The sequence below is a fragment of the Petaurus breviceps genome, unplaced genomic scaffold (assembly GCF_028583685.1).
Source record: "Petaurus breviceps papuanus isolate PSGF00001 unplaced genomic scaffold, PetGlider_PUasm1.0 189, whole genome shotgun sequence".
NCBI lineage: Eukaryota > Metazoa > Chordata > Mammalia > Diprotodontia > Petauridae > Petaurus > Petaurus breviceps.
In genome coordinates, this window is record NW_027185809.1 from 8,732,051 (window position 1) to 8,756,367 (window position 24,317).

At 38.5% G+C, this 24,317-nt stretch overlaps 1 long non-coding RNA gene across 1 annotated transcript; it reads right to left on the minus strand.

The window, feature by feature from the left end:
* Nucleotides 1–908: 908 nt before the first annotated feature.
* Nucleotides 909–4,570, minus strand: LOC138164000 (uncharacterized). Its single transcript, XR_011168973.1, has 2 exons — nucleotides 4,142–4,570; nucleotides 909–1,605 (listed from the first exon to the last, which is right to left on the minus strand). It is a non-coding gene; the product is annotated as an uncharacterized lncRNA (long non-coding RNA).
* Nucleotides 4,571–24,317: the final 19,747 nt, after the last annotated feature.

Sequence of the window (24,317 nt, forward strand, 5' to 3'; positions counted from 1 at the left end):
TGCTTGGAGTGGGAGCAGCTTCTGTTTGCATTAGAGTTTGGCAAGAATCTATGAAGTTCCAGTCAAAGGCAAAAAGTCCAAAACAAATAAATTAAGCTCCCTCCAGGAGTTCCCAGCAAATGGAGCAGACTTTGACCAGGAGAAATAGCCAAGAGATCAACCAACATGGAAAGAGGATTACAAACCCAGCAAACATGGCTAGCAACAGGAATTTTGCAGTGACCTGGTTACAGAGTAGTATGTTTATACCTCTGCCTGTGCCAAGTGACAACTATGCATAAGCCAAGTGCAAATTGGTCTCCATTTTAGAGGACAAGATGAAAGGGCTGAAAGAATGCCTCACTGTTATACAGGCTAAAAGACAGAATCAAATGTTACTTGAAATAATTTGTACAGTGAGGGTTGAGGCTACCACATTAGTTTCTGGTGCCTTGACTTTGCAGACTTGTTTTTGTTGTTAATTGAATCAACCAGGAAGAACTGAGTGTGAATAAGGCCTGTCCATCTCCTTGAATCTATCAGAGCCAATGTGTGAGTCTGGACCATACCCTAAGAACTTTGTATAAAAGGGAGACACTATCAGATAGAAAGGTAAATCATAGTAGTTGGAGCAACCATGGAACAAAGAAGGACTAAGCTAATGGAGAGAATGGAGCTATCAAGAGTTCTTGGCTCTATAGGCAAAGGGAAGAGGAGAATCCAGAATGAACTGAAAGAAGTCCCAAGAATAGACTGACTGTTTCTTCAACTTTTCCTCCTAAAGTCTATTTAATCCATAGATACTATACTGTAATACAATAAATTTTGTTATTGTGTAACCTAAATATTTCTGAATTTTTGCTGCCATCACAATAATGAAACTGGTTCCTTAAGGAAGAATCAAAGAAAAATGATATGAAGAGGCAAATTTATTTGTAATACTTTCCTTTATTTTCTCTTAAGGTGTTATGAATTCTTTTTCCCACTTTATGAACATCATTTTGGTTTTCTTCTCTTTTTTTAATCAGGTTACTAAATAGTTTATCTATTTCCTTATTTTTTTTAAGTTGGTGCCTAATTTTGTCACTTTCATTTTGTTGGTATTTTTTAGTTTGGTTTACCTCTTCTTTAATTTCAGAATTTCTATCTTCTGTGTTTAGGGATTTTAAAATTTGTTCCTTTTCTTTTTTTTTAGCTGCAAGTCCAAGTCATTGATTTACTCTTTTTCTCTTTTGTGGATGAAAGAGTTTGGAGATGTAAATTTTCTCTTTAGGACCATTTTGGCTGAATCCCAACCATTTTGGCATATGATCTTTATTTGATTTCTTTTTACTAAATTATCTATTGTTTCTATGTTTTGTCTTTGACCTGTCAATTCTCTAAAAATAAGTTATTTAAACTTCATTTATGTTTGAATCATTTTGTAAGATTATTTATTGATTATAATTTCTATTGTAGTCAGTAAAGGCATGTAGTTAAAAGGGAACAAATGGCATAATTTATGGCCTTCATGGCAGAAATAATTAGCAGAAGAGAAAAACTTGAATCCACAGGGGTAAGGCTTTCCAAAGAAGTGAAAGACAGAGCAATTGATTGTCTTTCACTTTGGTTATCTGTATCCTTAATCTGGAGGAAGAGAAACAAAAAATGACAGCATTAAAATAATGCATGATCTCACTACAAGCAAAACACATTAATCTCCAAGACAAAATGCACATGAATAACTTTAAAATCACAGGCATTACAGAAGAACATGGAAAATAAAAAAAAAACACTGAATATAATAATGAAAGAAATAATGTAAAAAAAAAACCTGCCCTGAGATTCAGAATATAGAATATAGGAAAAAAAACCTCACTAATTTTAAAATACACAGATTACTTCCAGAAAAACATCCAGTGCTACAAAATCCAAGACACATAGTAATTAAATTTAACAGTTCCAATGATAAACAACAAATTCTGGAAGTGATCAGGAGAAAAACTTTCAAGCATAAAGAAAGGAAATTTAAATCATATAAGTTTATTTGTTACCCACTACAAACCACACAAGGGAATGGAATAATATATTCCAAAAAGCAAAGATGCTCAAGTTGTAATCCAAAATTATGTGCTCTGCACACCTGGGGCTAATGGTAAATTTAAAAAATGAATATTCAATAAAAGAGAAGCATTTGAAAATTCCTTCAAAAAGTTGAGCAGATTATTCAATTTCCAAACATATCAAACAATAGAAATAGAAGAATAGTAAGTAAATATCATTTCTAAGGAAAAAGCAAAACCTTAAAAGCAAAACCTATATCTCTAGAAGCTATTGAAGGTGAAAGGAGGGAAAGTGGAAAAAGACACACAGAAGGTTTTTTTTTTCTCTTAAGAAAAAAACACGACGATTAAGAGAATTCTTTCTTCAGGTCAGCTAGGTGGCACAGTGAATAGAGCACCAGTCCTGGAGTCAGGAGGACCTAAGTTCAAATCCAGCCTCAGACATTTAACATTTGCTGCCCAGGTGACCTTAGGCAAGTCACTTAACCCCAATTGCCCTACCTTCCCCCCTCCAAAAAGCAAAAACAAACAAAAAAAGAGATTTCTTTTCAAAAGTACACCCTTGAAAAAAGATAAAAACAGAGCTTCATAAAATGGCAGAAGTAATGGTATAGGAGCTGAACTGAAACACCATGAACTAACCCTCACAGCTTCCCCTGCCCTCCCACATACACAGATGAATCAGTATATTTGTGGGTTTAATCTACAAAATGGGAAAGAACAGAAAAGGGTCAAAGGACACAGAAAATAGAGAGGAATGTGTGATGTAGCCTAATTGAATCAGTGGTAAACAGGGACAGAAGTAACTTCTTTAGTCTTTCAGAAAGAAGAGCTGATAGTCAATAAGAATTTAGAAAGTGCCCACTGTGTGCCAAGTACTGTGCAAAGTGCTAAGGACACAAAGAAAGTCAAAGGACAGTCTCTGCCTCAAAGTGCTCCGAATCCTATGGGAGAAAAAAACAAACAAATATGTACAAACAAAGCTTTTTTCTACAAAAAATTTTCTACAAAAATATGGTACTTTTTTTCTCTTATCCGTATTAAAATATTATTTGTTAAAATCATAGATTTTTGGGTAGGGGAGAGGAGAGGGATGTAATAGGAAATCTAGATATTTTAAAAACAGAATAGATCAATAAAATTTACTGTATAAAAAGAAAATTACAAGAAAGAGCATCGAATGAGGATCTTGGAGATGGAAGAGACCTCAACTATGACCAACAACTGACCAATCATCTCTTCTACAATATACTTAAAAGTATTCTTTCAATTTCTATGTGAATACCTGTAATGATAGAGGACTGGATTTTGAGAAAATGTTGCTTATGTTGAATTAACACATACCCTACCTCTCTGTAATTTTGCACATTTGTTCCTCATTCTGCTCTCTGTGGACAAGCAAAGAATCTAGTTTTTTTTCCCCAAATGACACTCTTTAAAGATATTAGAACTATGTCTTCATGCCTTTATTCCAGGAGTTAAAGGTTCTGGAGATGGAGACTTGGAAAAAAAGATGACAAGACCCTTCTGTGTCTTTGTAGACCTTGTCTAGGGCAGCTAGGTGGCCCAGGGGAGAGAGTGCTGGGCTTGGAGTCAGGTAGACTCTTCTTCCTGAATTCAAATCTGGCCTTAGACACTTACTAGGTGTGTGACCCTGGGCAAGTCACTGAACCCTATTTGCCACAGTTTCCTCATCTGCAAAATGAGCTGGAGAAGGAAACGGCAAAACACTACAGTATCTTTGCCAAGAAAACCTCAAATGGGCTCATGAAGAATTGGACATAATTGAAAACAACTGAAGAACAAAAGAGCTAGAGAACCAACATTTAACAAAGTGAGTAATCGAGCATTTATTAAGCACCCACTACATGCCAGGCACAGCTGGGGACAAAAAAAAAGTTAAATGATCCTTGCATACAATGAATTTACATTCTATCTATACTTGGGCATTTACCCATGATACCTGTCAAAAGAGGTAAAATATCCTGAAAGAGGGTGGGAATTCTATTGCCCTTAGCCTGAAATGGAGTATGAGAGCTGGCATGGATCTTCCAAGTCATCTAACAAGAGCTTTTCTTTCATTGCTGGGGAAAAGTGAGTCCCAGAAAGGGAAGACTTACTAAGGTCACTCCATGAAGCAGGATCAGCGCCCATATTAGAGGACCCTGGTTTTCTGGCTCACAGTCCAGCTGTTTTCCCACTCAACCAGCTCACCTCTCTTCTCAGGGTGCTTCCTCTGGGGACTCATTTTGCTGGTTGAAATTCTCAAGGGAAAGGAGGCTGAACAAACAGAGGAGGGGAAGTCAGGGTAAAGACAGGCTTAGAGAGTATCAGTGTCACAGATGTGATTTAGGGATAAATTGATACTTTAGAAATCAAAATGAAATCTTTCCCAGGAAGAATTAAGTTGAGAAGTAGGAGGCACCTTGGAATTTCTGTTATTCATCTGGAGAACTCTTTCATCAAAGATAAATGTTTCAACAGCTGCTAGTCTCCCTCTAACAAGAAAGAGGGCCTCTCTTTAAGTAGTTTAATTGAGCAGTTATTTTCAGTCTGTAATTTATAAGAAAAAAGTGGGATTTGTTTGTTGTGAGATGTTATCTACAATTCTAGAGCAGAAGAAAATCTTTTGTTTTTAACCAAAAAAAAAAATGTCCTACAGGAAGAAAGGCTCCATGTGTGCTAAAGTAATCTCAGCAGCACTTTTTTTGTGGTAGCAAAGATCTGGGAACAAAGTGGATGCCTGGAGTGGCTGAACAAGCCCTGGCATATGAATGTAATACAGCATTATTATGCAGCAAGAAATGATTAATATGGGGAATCCAAAGTAACCTGAAAAGACTTGTAGGAACTGATAATGAGTGAAGAAGAGCCAAGAGAAAAATAGACATGATGAATACAACCAGTGATAGCGTCTATAGCTGTGACTTTATTGATGCTGGAAATTCACAAATAGGGAAACCCCTTCTAGCAAGGCACTTCATCACCTTATCTGCAGCTTTAGAGAGCTGTCTACAATGTAAGTGACTTATCCAGGGTCACACAGTCATTGTGTGTCAGACATGGGATTTGAACTCAGATCTTCTTGGTTCTAAATCTAATAATATAAGGTAAAATACCAGTAAAAGGAAGCTGGTCTTGGAGTCATTGAAATGACCAATCTGGGCCTCAGAAAACAGCTAATAAAACAAACCTGTCTCTGCAGGGAGGTGGGATACTAGGTGGGTAGAATGTTGTACTCTCTATCAGATGTGGTCTCTATATAGTTAGTTGTTTTTACTTAACTATGTTTCTTTGTTAAGGAAGAGTTCGTGTGCTGAGGTGGGGGTGGAGTTGATGAAGGAAGAGCCTAGATAGAAAATGAATAAAACCTTCTTTTAAGAATATCCTGATTCCTTTTCTCCCCTGTTTTTTGGCAGGCTTCAGCTTTAAAGAATGCCTAATGGTTCTGGGTCCAAAGCAACCCTCAAAACAGGCAGAGAGAACTGGGGTTTCATAGATTGAGGGTGTCCCAAAAATCTCAGTGCAGTTTTAAAGTACCAAATCTAAAAAAAACTTAATATTACTATCCCTATTTAACAGATGAGAAAATTGACTAAACAAGTTGATTGATTTGCCAAAGGTCACGTTTTATACTCACTCATCTCTGAACACCCTTGCATTCTCTCCATCATTGGCTATCGTGGCAGAGCTGGTGAAGGCCTATTTTTTATTTTATTATTTTTAATACTTTGCTTTTCAACTTGGACCCATTTAGAAGATGAGGAAAATAGCAAGGTTCACTAGAAAGTGCACCAATTTTGTAGGAAGAGGGCCGGCATTAAAATCCCCATTCTGTTACTCATTAGACTTTTCCTCTAGGTTTCAGATTTTTATTCTAGAAAATGAGGGGATTGGACTGGATGACCTCTATAATATCTTGCTCTGTCTGATGATCAAAACCAGTTGTTACCTACCCTTCCCCCATTTTTCCAGTCTTCTTATACCTACTCCCTCCCTGCCCCAACACACACACACACACACACACACACACACACACATATTTGGTGATCCAGTGACTCCGTGCTCTTTGCTCTTCCTTGAACAAAGTATTACATCTTCTGACTTCAGGCATTTTTATCGTCATTCAGGCATATTTATTATCAAGACACAGGCTCCATGTGTCTTGAATGCTTTCTCTCCTTATCTCCATCTCTTAGCTTTTCTGGCTTCCTTCAAATCCTGACTAAAACCCCAACATTTTTATGAAACCTTTCTCATCCCCCTGAAATTCTACAGCCCTCCCTCTGTTGATTATTTCTAATCTATACTCTACGTAAACTGTCAGTACAAAGTTGTTTGCTGTTGTCTCCCCCGCTGGACTGTGAAGAACTTGAATCATAGCAGAGATGCTGGATGAAATTTCAGAAAAGCTAGGTAGGATGCATCTAGGATGCATCTCCGGCAATTACAGAATGGGAATCCAAGGAATATAGGTTTCATTTTGTTTTTCAGTTGTGCAAGGCACCTCTACAAAACCCAACTGCATACTAGGGCATATAAACCTCACAAATAAATACAGAAAAACAGGAGTATTAAATATATCCCCTAATGAACCCAATATATTCAAATATGTTCATTAAAGGGTCTTTGAAAAATGATAAAAATCAATTGGAGACTACAGAAATGTCATGCCACTTTCCTTTGTGTCCCCAGGGCTTATCCCAGTTCCTGGTCATCGCAGGCATCTAAAGAGATGTTTATGACTATGACTATATGAACCTAAATCAAATAACTTTGCAAATCTAGGCATGACCCTTTCATCATCTTCAAACATTAGTTAGGGTTTGGATTGAATGTCTGACCTGGTCCTTTCTCTCTCCATTCTTAAAGTAACCCAGATACCTCATTTACCACCAGAATTTTGTTGATTTAATAAATTTCATTGCTACTTAATTGCTACCTCCTGTGATTGAAGAGTTTTGAAGTTCTTGTTATGTGTCATATGGGCATGTACTTGTATACACACATATGCATTTATACGTATGTTTTTCTTGGAAAAAGATCACTTATTTTCCTATTTTTTCAAATGGATTGTAGAATACTAAAATTAATTGTTCTTTGAATGTTCGATAGAATTTATCCCATATGGTCTTGGGGTTTGTTTCATGAATTGTTTAATTTTTTTGAAGTTGAGCTATTTAGATTCTCTCTTTCCTGTTCTGTTAACAAAATATCTGTAGATATTTTATACTTTTGTAAATATTCATCCATTTCATGTGAGTTAACAGTTTTGTTACAATATAATTGGGAAAAAGAGCTTCTGATAACTTCTTTTATTCAATCCTCATTTGTTGTGATTTCTTTTTTCATTTTTGATAATGGTGATTTAGTTTTCATCTCTCTTTTAAAAAAGCAAATTTTATATGTTTCTTTTGTTAATTTTCCTCCTTTTCTAAAAAAAACCAGTTTATAGCTTTATGAATTTAAGGAGTTTTTGTTTTTAGTTTTGTTGTAAGTATATTCATATTTTCTTTAATTTTCAGAATTTCTAATTTTATGGGGTCTCTGGAGCTTATTTATTTGTTTGTTATTGATTTCACAGTGTCTGGTACATAATAGCCACTGACACATTAAATTTTCATGCAATGATTAATTGTGTTTCATTAAATTGTTTTTAGTTGCATTAATATGTTCTTTTTTGTTGATGAAAGAGTTTTAGAGATATAAATTTTCCCCTAAGGAATGCTTTGGCTGCATCCCATATGTTTTAGTAAATGCCGTCTCATTATTGCCATTTTCTTTGATGAAATATTCTAGACCCAGAAGTTCTATAGCATTAAATTCAGTCTCCAATTTATTTTAATCATTTTTCAAAGACACTTTATTGAGCATATTTTATTATATTGGGCTCATTAGAGAATATATTTAATACTCCTGCTTTTCCGTATTTGTTTGTGAGGTTTATATACCCTAGAATGCAGCTAGTTTTTGTAGGGGTTCCTCATACAGCTAAACACCAAAATGAAACATATATTCCTTTGTATTCCCATTACGTAATTTCTGGAGAAATATCATACCTAGCTTTTCTGAAATTTTATGCAAATCCTGAACTTCACTCATGTTTCTCTTTTTACTAGCTTTGTCTAGGTCTTAAAAAGATCTATTGACAGTAAAACTTTGGAGTTTATAGTCTATTTCTTCTTCCAGTTTAATTAACTTTTCCTTTACGTATTCATATGCTATTCTGTTTGACTTTTACATATATTGATATTGAGTCATTATCTACAGTGCCTTTAAGGATGGTGTAGTTTCCTTGTTTATTTCTTTTAATTATGCCTGTTTTCACTCTCACCTCATCTGAGATCATGATTACTACTTCTACTGTTGGTGTTATGATTGTTGTAGTTGTCGCTGTTTTAAGTTCACCTGCAGTATAATAGATTTTGCTCCAACTCCTTAAAAAAAACCCACAAGTCTTTGTGAATCATTATGTTTCGTGTGTGTACGTGTGTGTGTATGTGTATGTGTATAAGAACAAAGTTATATTCTTGGATTCTGCTTTCTAAATTATTTTCCATTTTGTGAGTTAGTTCATCCAAATCACATTCACAGTTATGATCACGAATTGTGTGCCTTCTTCAACCTTTTCTTCAATACTTTTTCCTCCCTTTGCCCTAGAAACCTCTTTGTAGCTAAAAAGGTTGTAAAATGGAAAGACAGTTCACAGCAGTGATCTATGATTGCAGGGACCTGCTTCTGCTCTGCTGCCTCTCTTCCCTTCACCTAACCTTTGGCCACAGATTCTTATCCTTTTTTTCTTTTCTTGCATTCCTCTCTCCATTATCCACCCTCCAACATTAGTGTTTATTTCGCTCATGATACCTCCAACTTAGCCTGGTTTGGTGTTTGGCTGTTGTCCTTCATTCTCAGAGCACCAAAATGACATCATTATACTAAAGTCAAGTTACGGTGTGTCTTACTGTGGATGATCAGATCAGTACAAGGCCAGAATGTTCTATTACAGGTTAGGCATAAATAGTCCATGTGAACATTTGGGGTGGATACTCTAAATTTCCACATCCTTCATTTCCTTAGAGCTGTTTCAATTCTGCTTTGTTCATAGAGCACAGCACCTTCTCTGATGAGGACATGCCATGCTGATGCAGTGTATTCCATGTCACACATCAATTCCAAAGTTCTTAGGAGAGACCTTGAGAGGGTCCTTGTATCACTTCTTCTGACCATGTGAGCATTGTGTGAGTTCTCCATAAAGTAGTCTTTTTGGCAAGAGTGTGTTTTGCATTTGAACAACATGACCAGCCCAGCGGAGATGCGCTCTCTGAAGCAGAATTTGAATGCTTGGCAGTTTTGTTCAAGAAAGGACTTCAGTGTCTGGTGTCTTTATCCTGCCAGGTGATCTTCAGAATCTTCCTAAGACAATTCAAATTGAAACAATTCAGTTTTCTGACATGGTACTGGTCGACTGTCTGGGTTTCACAGGCATACCACAATGAGGTCAGCACAACAGCTCTGTAGGCCTTCAGTTTGGTAGTCAGTCTAATACCTCTTCTCTCCCATACTTTCCTTTGGAGCCTCTCAGACACTGAGGTAGCTCTGGCAATCTGCGTACCAACCTCATTATCAATATGTGCATCCCTAACAAGTACACTACCAATGTAAGTGAACTTATCCACAGCATTCGAAACTTCTCCATTTGCTGTAACATATGGTTCTGTGTATGGATGGTGTTGTGGTGACTGATGGAGTACCTGTCTTTTCTTGGTGTTGATTGTTAGGCCAAAATTAGCACATGCAGCAGATAATTGATCCATACTTTATTACATCTCAGCTTCAGAGACTGCACTGAGTACACAACCATCTGCAAACAGAAAATTATGCACCAACACCCCCTCCACTTTGATATTGGCTTGTAGCCTTTCCAAGTTGAAGAATTTACTATTAGTGTAGAGGGTGACCATGATGTCATGTTCCTCCTCATTGAAGACATTTGACAACATGGCTGAAAACATCATGCTTAAAAGCATGGAAGCAAGCAAACAGCCTTCTTTCACTCCATTGGTGAGTGGGAAAGCATAAGACCATTATCCATTATCCAGAACCCAAGCAAGCATGCCATCATGAAAATGACATGAAATGCTGATGAACTTCTCCAGGCAACCAAATTTTGACATAATTTTCCCTAAGACTTCACGACTGACAGCAACAAAGGCCTTGGTCAGATCTATAAATGTTGTGTACAGACCTATGTTCTGCTCCTGGCATTTCTCCTGGAGTTTTTGGACAGCAAATACTGTATCAACCATTCCTTGGTACTTTCTGAAGCCACACTGGCTGTCAGGTAGATGTCCATCTTCCAGGCGAAGGATCAGCCTGAGGACTCTGGCAGGAATCTTGCCAGCAATGACTAAGAGAGACCCCTCTGTGATTGTCACAGGACAATCTATTTCTTTTACCTTTATAGAGATGGTCAGTGGAGACATCCTTGAACTCCTGGGGGATAGCCTCCTCTTTCCATATAACCTGGAATATTTCAGTCAGTTTTTGTATGAGCGATGGACCCTCTACCTTGTAAATCTCAGAAGGAATAGAATCAGCACCAGGTGCTTTGCCACATGTAAAGAGCCTAATGGCATTTAAAACCTTTTCTTCAGTTGGAACTTGAGCTAGGAAGGTAACTGGGACTTCAATGTGAGGTAAATGGTCAATGACTTCAGCACTGATTGATGATGATGGTCTGTTGATAACAATATGAAAGAGTTCAGCCCATCTCTCTAGGATATCATGTGCTTATCACTAATAAATGTGACTCTGTCAGCACTGAGTAGATGAGATGCACCATAGGTCTTTGGCCCATAAATAGCCTTCAGGGAATCATAAAAGTGCTTTGGATTGTTACTGTTAGCATAAAACCGAATTTCATATGCCTTTTTGCTAACCCAAGAATCTTCCATCTTTCTAAGCTTTGTTCCCTGCTGGTAAACCCTGTGGATTTCTTTTTTTTTTTTTCATTTAGCAGCTTCTGAATTTCCTCGTAATTTTTGTCAAACCATTTTTAATGTCTGTGAGCATTCTGGTGAAGAAAAGCAGTGCTACTCTTGAAACCTCTGGAAGCTGCCCATTCCTTTCCTGCTCCACTATTGCCAATTGTGTGTTGGCTTAACTTTCCCTCCAAGTTAGCAACAAACTCTTCCTGCTTAGAGAAGAGCTCTAATCTGTTGACATTAATTCTTCTGGTAGGTGTTTTGCCTTTGGGATGCTGCTTTTGTTGAATGAGAATATTTAGTTTAGAGATGGTAAGTCTATGATCAGTCCAGCACTGCCACACATTGCCTTTGTCACTCTCACATCCTGTCTGTCTCTTCTCCTTATAATCACATGGTCTATTAAATACCAATGTTTTCTGTGAGGGTGCATCTACAAAGTTCTATTGCATTTAGGTAAATGGAAATCAATATTGGTAATGAGAAAGTCATGAGATGCACATGTCTTCAGTAGTAAGTGACTATTGCTGTTTCCAACTCCATTCCTCCCTAGGATTCTCTGCCAAGTCTGATAGTCTGAGCCCACTCTAGCATTAAAGTCACCCAGAATCATAAACTTGGCCCCTTTTGGTACATTGATGATAAAAGTCTGCAGGTTTTCATAAAATTTTTCTTTGACCTCATCAGGGGTCATCATGGTGGGAACATAGGCACTGGATGACGGTAGGGTGACATTTTTCTGCAAGTGGCAATCGCATTATAATGAGCCTGTCATTCACTCTTTGTCTGTCATACAAGCTTGCTGACTAGATTCATTTTGACTGCAAAACCTACACCAGCTTCATGGCACTCCCCTTCACCGTAGCCACTCCAGAAACATTTGTATCCAGCTCCAGTTTCAGTAAACTGGCCTTCGTTTGTTGGCCTTGTTTCACTCAGGGCTTGATATTTGGAGGTGATACCTTCTGCGTTCTTTCACAACAAAAGCTGTTTATCTTTCAGGTCTACTGGATTTTGTTTTGTCTATAAGTGTGCACACATTTCATGTGCCGGTGATGAGTAGAATTGTCTTTGCAGATGTTTTTGTACATTTTTGTTTGTTTGTTTCAACTTCAGGGTGGGATACCCACTTGCCAACGTAGTCAGGTCAGAGTTGGGTAAGCAGACAATTTTTAGGGCACCTTCTCTAAAACATTCCTTACACCAGAAAGTGAGCAGTGCAATCCATAAAAGGCTGCTCAGCTACCCAGGTGGCTGCCGAACCTCACTGCTGCTTCCAGTGAGATGGCAACATTATGGCCTGGGTCACCTGTGTGCAGGATTGTGACTACAATTCCCAGTGTATCCATACCTGTTACTTTGTCACTCACCTGTCACAAGACTTTGAAATAGGTAAAATGGTAAAATGGCATGGGTGATGTCTCTTGATTCATGTGTGAATTGGATTTAAGTGAGGCAGAGTTGCACAAAGTCGTCGACCTCACTCTCTCCTGCAGAGTCATCACAGTCCAGTGGCAAGATAGAATCAAGATGACTAGGGATGGCTCAAGATGCGGTGGATGGTCTTGGCGTCTTTGATGTCTAACCAAGCTCTTAGCATTCCACAGCACCTGCTTCAGCTGCCTTCACAGCCATTGGAACAAATTGTTCTCACCCACCTGTTCCATAGGGGAAATCTTCACATGCTTGGGGTAGATACCCGCTAACTCACCAATGGGTATGAGACCCCTCGGTTACCCTCAACCTGATTTAGCCCATCTGCCAAAATGTTTACTGGGGTGTGGCCACTGTATATGCTACAGCTTCTTAGAACCACAGGTGAGAGTAAGATGGAACAGGTGGACACCAAAGGTGGAAAGCACCCCTGAAAAGAGCTTGGCAGCCCTCACACCAGAGGCACTAGTACTCCCTAAACACACCTTACTGCTACACTGAGCCAAAGCTTCTTCTAAAGCCCTAATCTCCTTTCCTAGCCCTCACTTGGGGCAGCAAGGTAGTGCAGTAAATAGCACGCTGGGCTTAGAATCATGAAGGCTCATTTTTGTGAGTTCAAATCTGAACTCAAATACTTAATATCTCTGTGACCCTGGGCAAATCACTTAACCCTGTTTGCCTCAGTTTCACATCTGTAATAATGAGCTAGAGAAGTAAATAAAATAGCAAACCATTACAATATCTTTGCCAAGAAAACCCTATATGGGGCAGACTGAATGAAGAGTTGGACATGGCTCAACAAGAACAACATTTATTTATTGAGTTTAATGTATTTCTACATAAATTTTTGTATATATGTCTGTGTATTCAGCCCTTTCCAGTTGAGAAGTAAATAAGGTTTACTTTCTTCACGTTTATGTACTCTCTGTCCTGAACAGCCAAATTATGTTATAGTAGGTTTGCTGGCCTTTTCCTTTCTTCTCTCATAGAGTGTCATTTCTTTCCTTTCTTTGGCGTCTCTTGAGACCATAAAAAAGATCACACCCATTTTTCTTATTTAAATGCCTTTTAGGATCATATGTCCCTATGAAGGGATACTTTTTCTCCCTCCCCTTTTTCTTTAGAATGTAAGCACTTCACCATCATATAACACCTTCCAAGAGATTACATCAATTTGACTTCCTAGGCTCCATTTGAACATTGTGTTTGCACTTCAAAATTTCTACCCAGTTCTATGATTTTCATCAGAAATGCTTGAAAATCCAGCAAGGGGTGGAGTAAAACCAGGAACTTGCTTGAGCTCTTCCCCAAAACACTTCCAAATATCTGTAAGAATGACTCTAAACAAATTTTAGAGCTACAAAACCCACAAAATGACAAAACATATCTCCAGCTAAAGTCAGCCTGGCATATTGAAAGGAAAGGTCTGTTGCACCAGACTGGGAATGGAGCACATTCCCATGTGGACCATGCTGGCACAGACCAGGCCAGAGCAGACCTCAAGGGAGTGAATCACTGGAAGCAGTGGCAGTTTCCAGGTTAGTGGGGAAACCCTGTTGGATCTGGGTTAGAGAAGAATGCTGTCTGGCGCCTGCCCCTGGGGAGGCAGAAGTGGTGTGGCTGCAGCAGCAACAACAGCAACAGAAGCAGAGGCAGCTGCTTCTGGAGCTCCAAGGCCACAGATGGTGGGGGAACTAAGCAGCTGATCAGGAGACAGTTACAGGAATCTCTTTGCTGAGACTGAGGCAGGATTCTCTTGCTTTGTCCTGCTTCAATCTTGGTCAAAGTCTTGGGTGGGGGTCCTGGGGTGAGAAGCAGGGCTGGCATGGCAGAGGTAGTGGTGGCTGAGGAGAGGGAGATCTCCTCACAGTTCTGAGGCAGGTGCCTACAAAAAGCTCTGACAGCAGCTGCACAAAACCCCAGAAATCTGGGACACAGCACTCTGCACTCTGGGAGGAGAGTTCTACTGTGGCAAAGAGCTCAAAAGTAAAGCGATTGGCTGAGAAAATGAGCAAACAGAGGATGAGAAATCAGCCTATGGAATAATTCTGTGGTGACAAAGATCAAAACAGAACGAGAAGACGACAACAAAGTCAAAACTCCTGCATCAAAAGCCTCTAATAAAAATATGATTTGGTCACATGTCATGGAGGAGATCAAAAAGGATTTTGAAAATCAAGTAAGAGAAGTAGAAAAAAAAATGGGAAGAGAAAAGAGAGTGACGCAAAAAAAATCAACAGCCTGATAAAGGAGAACCAAAAACTACTGAAGAAAATAAAACCTTAAAAAATAGAGTAACTCAAACGACAAAAGAGGTCCAAAAAGCCAATTAGAAGAGTACCTTAAAAAGCAGAACTGGCCAAATGGAAAAAAGAAAGTCCAAAAGCTCACTGAAGCAAATAATTATTTCAAAAGTAGATTGGAACAAATGGAAGCTAATGACTTTATGAGAAATCAAGATAATATAAAAGAGAACCAAATGAATGAAAAAGTAGAAGACAATGTAAAATATCTCATTGGAAAAAAAAAAAAACACTGACCTAAAAAATAGAGATAATTTTAAAATTATTGGACTACCTGAAAGCCAGGATCAAAAGGAAAAAGGACCTAGACATCATCTTTCAAGAAATTATCAAGGAAAACTACCCTGATATTCTAGAACCAGAGGGCAAAATAGAAATTGAAAGAATCCACTGATTGCCTCTTGAAAAAGATCCCAAAGGGGCTGAGCCAAGATGGCGGAGTAGAAGCAGGACCTCCCCTGGGCTCCGGCTTCCACCTTCCCCAATCCATGTAAAAAGGGGACTCTAAACAAACTTTGGAGCAGCAGAACCCACGAAATGACACAGAGAAGCTAACCTCCCACCAAGGACACCCTGGCAGGGTGGCAGGAATCCAGCACAGCGCTTTGGGAGCCCAGCCCAGCCCCGCCTAGGCTTTAGCCCCAGGGCGTGCCTGACCAGCCTTTGGCCAGAGGGACCCCAGATCAGCAGCAGCTGTGGCCGTTTCCAGATTTATCAACACATAGACACAAAGGACAAAGTGAGAGGCCAGTGCAGTCTGGACTTTGGGACCAGTAAGTGGGAGTGTGTGGCTTTTACCCCCAGGACGAAAAGCCACTGAGACGCCAGCACAGCCAGCCAGCACCATGTGTCAGCTTCAGCTCCTGGCCTGCAGAGTGTAGGGGGACCAAGCACCAGTCTGAGGGGTAATCGCTCTTGCTTTAACCTGCTTGGATCTGGATTGCAATCTAGGGTGGATGTCCTGGGGTGTGAGTCCAGCTTGCCAGAGCATGTGGAGACCTCAGAGAGGGCACCCATCTAATACCTCTGGCAGCTGAGAAAACCCCAGTGTTTGGGACGAAAGCTCCCCTGTCTGGTGGCAGAGTCCTACCATGGCAAAAAGCCCAAAAGTCAAGTAATTGAGTGGCAAAATGAGCAGGCAAAGGAAATAAAGCAGACAGAAGATTCCAACAATACACTCCTATTTTGGGGACAAAAAGGAGCAAGGCATGGAACAGGAGGAAAACAGTGAAGTCAGAACTCCTGCAACAAAAGCTTCAAAGGAAAATACGAGCTGGTTACAGGCCTAGAGGACCTTAAGAAGCAGATAAGAGAAGGGGAGGAAAAATTGGGAAGAGAAATGAGAACAGTGCAAGAAAATTACGAAATGAAAGTCAACAGCCTGACTGAGGAAAATCACACCTTAAAAAACAGAGTGACTCAAATGGCAAAGGAGGCTTAAAAAGGCAATGAGGAGAAGAATGCCTTAAAAAGTCGATTTTGCCAGATGGAAAAAGAATCTCAAAAACTCAACCAGGAGAGTCATTGCTTCAGAATTAGATTGGAGCAAATGGAAGCTTTATGAGAAATCAAGATGCTGTTAAACAGATCCAAACAAATGAAAGAATAGAAGGCAATGTGAAATATCTCATGGGAAAAAACCACTGACCTGGAAAATAGATCCAGGAGAGATAATTTAAAAATTATTGGACTGCCTGAAAGCCATGACCAAAGTAAGAACCTAGAAATCATCCTCCAGGAAGTTCTCAAGGAAAACTGCCCTGATGTTTTAGTACCAGAGGGCAAAATAGAGGTTGAAAGAATCCACTGATCACCTCCTGAAAAAGATCCCAAAAAGAAAACCCCTAGGAATATTATAGCCAGGTTCCAGAATTCCCAGATTAAGGAGAGAATATTACAAGCAGCCAGGAAGAAACAATTTGAATATTGTGGAAACACAATCAGGATAAACCAGGATCTGTCAGCTTCTACACTGAGGGATCGAAGGGCTTGGAATATGATATTCCGGAGGGCAGAGGAGCTGGTATTAAAACCAAGAGTAACCTATCCAGCAAAACTGAGTATCATGTTTCAGGGGAAAATATGGTCATTCAGTGGAAAAGAGGACTTTCAAGCATTCTTGCTGAAAAAACCAGAGTTGAATAGAAAATTTGACATTCAGATACAAGAAGCAAGAGAAGCATGAGAAGGTAAACAGGGAAAAGAAACCATAAGGAACTTATCAAAGTTGAACTATTAACATTCCTACATGGATAAACAATAATTGTAACTGATGAAGCTTTTCTCAGTTGTTGAAGGGATTAGAAATATATATATATATATATATATATATATATATATATTTGTCTATATATGAGGGTATATGGGCATATGAATACATATGTGAATGTGTGTATATATGTTTATAGGTATACATAGAGAGAGGGCACAGGACCAATTTAACAGGAAGGAATGATGCTTAAAAGGTGAAATTAAGAGGTGAGAGGAATATAGTGAGAGGAGATGGGGAGAGACAGATTGGGGTAAACTATCTCATACAGAAGAGGCAAGGGAAAATGTTTACAATGGAGGGGAAGAATAGGAAGGCAAAAGGGAATGGGTCAACCTTATTCCCATTGAATTTGGCTTGAGGAGGGAGTGAAATACACACTAAATAGGGTATGGGACGGTCGGGGGGGAGGGAAGTTGGAAGTACTCACTTTTGAAAAGGGATGGGATCAAAGTAGAGAATAGAACAAGTGGGAGGTGGGATGGGAGGGAGGGAAATATAGTCAGTCTTTTACAATGTATCTACTATGTTATTGTTTTGCATTAGCCACACATGTACAACCTATACTGAACTGCGTATCTTCCCAGTAAGGGTGGGTGACAAGGAAGGAAGGGAATGAATCTGGAATTGAAAATTTTAAAATCAAATATTCAAATATATATACATATGTATTTATATATAATTGTGTATATATATACACTATTATTAATACCATCTTACATGTAATTGGGAAATAAGATATACAAGAACTGAGGCATAGAGATCCACTGGAAAAGTCGAAAGGGGTATGGGAGAAAATATGGGAGAGAGCAGATTGGAGGAGGGGATATCCTGTGGGACTGCTATTCTGGGGCAGTGAACAGGGGAAAAACGGGGAGAAAATTTGTAACTCAAAATCTGGTGGAAATGAGTGATGTAAATCAGAAGTTAATAAAACATTAAAAAATACAATAAAAAAAGAAAAATATCCCAAAAAGAGAGCTCATAGGAATATTGTAGCCAAATTCCAGAGTTCCTAGGTCAAGGAGAAAATATTGCAAGTAGTGAGGAAGAAACAATTCTAATATTTCAGAAACACAATCAGGATAACATGATATTATTATATAACATGATAACAGGATAACATTAAGGGATTGAAGGGTTTGGGATATGGTATTCCAGAGATCAAAGGAGTTTGGATTAAAACCAAGAATCACCTACCGCCCCCCCCCCAAAAAAAAACCTGAGTATAATACTTCAGGGGAAATGTGGATATTGAATGAAATAGAGGACTTTCAAGCATTCTTGATGAAAAGACCGGAGGTGAACAGAACATTTGACTTTCAAATACAAGAATAAAGACAAGCATGAAAAGGTAAACAGGAAAGAGAAATCATAAGAACTTATTAAAGTTGAACTGTATACATTTCTACTTGGAAAGACATTTGTAACTCATGAGACTTTTGTAAGTATTAGTATAGTTGAAGGGCATATATACGTGTGTATGTATGTATGTATATATATACATATATATGTGTGTGTGTGTATGCATACATAGAGGGTACAAGGTGTGTTGAATATGAAGCGATGATATCTAAAAAAATAAAATGAAGAGGTGAGAGAGGAATATATTGGGAGAAGGAGAAAGGGAGAGATATAATAGGGTAAATAAATTATCTCACATAAAAGAGGCAAGAAAAAGCTTTTAAAGTGGAGGGGAAGAGCAGGGAGGTGAAAAGGAATGAGTCAACCTTACTCTCATTGGATTTGACCTAAGGAGGGAATAACATACACACTCACCTGGGTATCTTACCCTAAGGGAAAGTAGGGGGAAGAGAATAAAAAGGGGGGATGATAGAAGGGAAGGAAGGCTAGGGAAAAGGTTAGTCAGAAGCAAACACTTTTGAAGAGGGACAGGGTCAAAGGAGAAAATAAAATAAATGGGAAGTTGAGACAGGATAGAGGAAAATAGTCTTTCACAATATGACTACTATGGAAATGTTTTGCAGAAGTACACATGTATAACCTATATTGAATTGCATGTCTTCTCAATGGGGATGGGTCAGGATGGAAGAAGGAAGAGAAACAACAACTCAACATTTTAAAAACAAATGTCAAAAAATTATTTTTACATGCAACCGGGAAATAAGATACACAGGCAATGTGGTATAGAAATCCATCTTACCCTACAAGAAAGTAAGGGATAGAAGGATAGAGGACATACTGGGGGAATGGGTAATCAGCATGCTTGCAATCTTGGTGGGGGGGAGTTTAGGGGAGAGATCAGAGAAAATTTGGAACTCAAAATCTTGTGGAAATGAATGTTGAAAACTAAAAATAAAAAACAATGAATTCTTATTTTAAAAAAAAGGCCCTAAGGGTCATTTTTTTCCCTGTAGGTTTTTACTCAATGCTTCAATGTAAGTTTTTGTTTTGTGCTGGTTTTTTTTTTTATGTCTCCCCTGTTTCCCTTTTGGAATACTCTATTCCAAGATCTTTTTTTACTAATGATAACTTGTATATCACTGACTAGGTGATGACTTGGCATTTGAACTCTTCTATTCTAGCAGTTTGCCATATTTTTCTTTGATTTGGAAGCTCTGCATTTTGACTATGACTTTACTAGGAGTATTTGTTTGAGGATTTCTTTCAGGAAGTAACCAGGGAATTCTTTCTATTTTTATTTTGCCCTCTGATTCTAATAAATAAGAATAGTTTTCACTTCTGATTTCTTGAAATAATGACATCCAGGTTTTTTACTTTATGTTTATAAGGTTGCTTGTTAATTCTTAGATTATTTCTCCTTGACTTCTTCCCTAAGCTAATTCCTTTGAACTGTAGACATTTTTCATTTTCTTCTATATTTCAGTCTTTTGATTTGTTCTATTATTTCTTATTGCCTTATCAAATCATTAATTTTTGATTGACTCATTATAAGTTTTAGGGACTCTATTCCTTGGATAAAGTTATGAACTTCTGTTCTAAGCTATTAATCCTTCTTCTAGATGTTTCTTCCATAGCTTTCATTTACTTTATAATCTCTGACTTCATTTTTTCTAGGTACTTTTCACAAACAATCCTCTAATGATTAATGATATATAATAGCATTTTGGGCTAGCCTTCTCTGAGACCCTCCTTGTATTACTGTAGTTCTTTCCTTCAGAATTTTTCTTTTAGATGATTTCCAACCGATGATATTTCTTCACAGTATTTGGTGACTTCTGGCCACTCATATCTCTATCTTCAGTTCTTGATTTGGGACTTCATGTTGAAGTTGGGCTCTGACTGACCCCTCTCACATTTTTGGGTGTGGTAGTCTGGCCCTGCTTGGTCCAGACTTTCATTTCCTAGTTTCCTGACAAAGGATTTTGCAGTTGCTTATCCCTGATTGGGGCACCAGGTGGTTTTGTCACTTTGGTACCCCAGACCCTAGATTCCTTGTTTCAGGTGCTGCCTCTTCTGTATCTCCTGAGGCTTTCCCTGCTTGGGGAATTACTATGTTCTACTTCTTTCTTTCCCCTTCAGGATTTTGCGCATTAGGGTACTGCCTCTTTTGTGTTATACCCCCCCTACTCCAGAACACTACTCTATTGAATGAAAATGAAAATGGCTGCCCTTTGCTTTCCTCGAGAGTCCCCAGATCAGAGGGCAGCTGGAGCCTCTGATGTGACAGGCGGGGGGGGTAGAACGGATTCGGACTAGTTTGCCTACCTTTGTTCTAACTTCTTTGATAAGGTGGTTCTTCCAGTGTCCACAGCTTTTGGTTACCTTTTGTTCAGTCCTGGGCTGGATGAAAGCACTTGTTAAAATTTCCCTTGGCATTTTTTGTTCATTGTTCAATATGTAGCTCCTCTTAGAGCTGTGATGAAGTAAAAGTGAGAGAACTGGGCTCTTCTGCATTTTCCAGGAGACCAATTTACACATGTCTGTAGCTGATATCTCTCAGGGGTTCAATTAAAAAAAAAGAGATAGTCATAAAGAAGATGGTGAAGGAGGGTATTTCCATTAAAAAAAGCAACAACATTCTGACATGACTAGTTCATCAGATGCTTCCTAATGCCTCCTGAAAGGGAATTTTTTCACATGGGACAAAATGACCTTTTCTCTCCTGAAACTGCTTGCATGTTACCCATATTTGAGTAACTCTATCCTCATGAAAACACATTCCCTGGATTAGGGTATAGCAAAGGCAGGGCCTAGTGGGCATCATATTCACAGGAAGAGTATGGACTTACATGCTCTTGCCATGATGTAGCCTCATTTTCCGGTGCTGCCCAGTTTTCCCTTTTGTTATTTCTTGGCATTTATTGGGAACAAGTACATACCTGCTGAGCTTCTGCTGCCGATAGTCTTAGCTCTAAGAGCCGGGCATTGGTTATCCAGTTTCCCCATTATACTTATGCCTGAAGCACAATTCGTAAAGGCCAAAAGATCCAGGAATCCTAGTAACCAAATTCTCTGCTTTGCCCACTTTTTTCTCATCTTAGAGATGTTATTTCCTGTATATAAAAGTCATCTGCAACTTTGAATTCTCTGAATGTTAGATCCCTATCGAGAGCACAAGTCATAACCAGACCAAGTTAGCTGAATTCAAAGCAACAAACATTTATTAAGCACCTACCATATCCTGGCACTGTGATATATGCTGGGTATATTAAGAAAGAAGGGAAAAACAACAGTCCCTGCTTTCAAGGAGGTCCCAATAATTCAAATTAATAAATATTTGTTAGGCCAGAATTGGGGACTGAGAAAAAAATCGATCATTCCAGATTCACACAGAGGAAAGATTTAGGTCTGCCTCCAGAGATCAAACATTAGGAAGAATCTGACAGTCTGACGTGGATGACCTCAAGGCTCTGTAATTCATTTAAAAAGAAGTTTCTCTTTTTTCTAGTTAAAAACTTAATTATCATCAACAAATATAAGCATTTTAAGATTCAAAGAACAAAAACAAAGATTGCTTATGAAACCATGAACTTTGGTTATGTACCACTCCGTTTAACAAGGTAGTACAAAATCATCATTGGTTTATATCTCCTCTGGAAATTGTTATTTTCTTCTAGGTGTTTTGACGATTTACTTTTTTTCTTTCTTGAGGTTTTTTTTTGTGTGTCACTAACAATCCCCCACATACCAAATAGAAGTTTTCCTTTATAACAAACAGTCATGGTTTAGCCAAACGAATCAGCACATTGGTTGTATCTAAACATACCTGTTCCATTCTTTGCCTCTGGTCTATCACTCCTCTGCCAAGTCTTTTTGATTATCAGTATGAGTTTCTGTGTTGACTCAATTTCTGAAGGCATTCAAAGGTGTGTACAGTATTGTGGTCATTGTAGAAATTCTCTGTTCATTTCATTTTGTAAAAATTCAGACAATCCTACCAAGGTTTCTCTCTTCATATTTGTTATTTCTTACAACAAAATAATATTTTTATTGCATTCATGTGGCATAATTTTTTTTCCTGCCTCATTACTCAATAGGCACCAGCTTGTCAGGTTACAGGGATGGGACTCAGTTAGGAGTTCCCTGTGGGTAGAACATGTGACACAGCTCCTCCAGAAAGTGGATCATGGAGAATGGAGAAGGGACAGGGTTTACACTGGACCACGCACCAAAACCGAGGTCAGAGTTAGTCAGTTATGGATACTACTTTACTGATGACAAATGGGTTTTATTGACATTCATTGAGACCTCAGTCAATTTTAAAAAGTCCTCATTGTGACTGGATTCTAAGAGGAGTTATATACTCAATGAAATCTGAGTTGGTTGTGATGTTAGAGACCTCTAATAAAATACCTTCATTTTACAGATGAGAAAACTGAGGCACAGAGAAAAATGGGGGTCTTTATATAGCCGATAAGCACAGAAACAAGACTAGAACCCAAATTTCCTGACCTCACATTCAGTGTTTTAGGATGAAAAGGTTTGATGTCTCAATGTAATTTACCATGTTGAAAAAAAATATGTCATATGGGAGTGAAACCATACTTCCAAGGAATTGTCCAAGTGAGCACAATATTTAACAGCATGTCTGCAGCAATGGATAATCTGTGCTTCCTCAGAATTATTTGTTGACCATTGAAAGTTCTTAAGTATTGACCTATACTCCAAGGCCATCTGCTTTCCTTGCACAGTTCTCTAGCAGGTATATTCTTTAAACTCGTTTTCCTTTCATAAATAAATCAAAGAGACCCCACTGAGAAAGGCAGGATGGGAATTCTCACCCCATTCCCCAACCAGGGGAATACATCCCTATTGTAAAGGGATGAAAATAAGAAGGATATAATGTTTTGTTCTTTGTTTTTTACATAGGTAGTAGACCTAGGCTTCGGAAAAGATACCTCACATTTACCAAAAGGTTATTTTTAAATACAATTTTCTGAGCCAATCTGACTTTCATGAGTTTTTCTATAACTTTTATAAAATGCCCAAGACAAGTAAGGTAAAAATATTTCTAAATTTTGAATGTTGACGTTTTGGAAGTCCATATTGTCACTCCTTTTTCAACTTTTTTTTTTCTTAAAATAAACTCCAGGCCCAAATTGAGTAAAGAAGACAACTTTCACAACCAAAAAGAAAAGATACCAGTGTCCTGAAAAATATATATACCTATCAGCCAGAAGCAATACTAGAGTGAAGCAATGGGATTTTGCTCCAAGGTGTTAAAAAGGTAGGATCACTCTACAAAGGTCCTCTGGTCTACCATGTCACCTTCACCTCTTCTTAGGGATATTGGAAACATGGGTAATATTACAAGGAAGGAGATTGAATTCTCAAGGGACATGTCATCTTTCCTCCTGGAGCAACTGAACCTAGAGAAGATTGTCCTCTCTGTCATGTCTACACAACTGAGTTTTCCTGTAAATAAGAATTACTAACTGCAGTTCTGTGCCCGGTGGACAAATATTTCACCAGCATTTTATTCAGCAACAAAGATTGCAGATTGGCACAAAAAATTAGTAGAATAGGTCAAATTCACCTGCTCTCAGACTCATCTAGTCAAACCACAACTGGACTGAGGGGGCCTTCTGGGTACCACATTTGAAGAAGAAAGTTGACAAACTGGAGTATGACTATGGGACAGGTACAATACAGGGAGGGAACTAGAACTAGAACCCATACCATACAAGAGTGTGCAGAAAGAACTAGGCATGTTACATGTATAGAAGAGGCCAGGGGCATTTAGAATTATATTAGTACGAGATGGAAGAGCCTTGAGATTCCGCATTTTATAGATGAGGAACCTGATGGGTTAAGGTCATTTTCTTTTAAAGCACGCTTCTCCGCTTTGGGTTTTTGGACCTCTTTTGCCATTTGCTCTAAC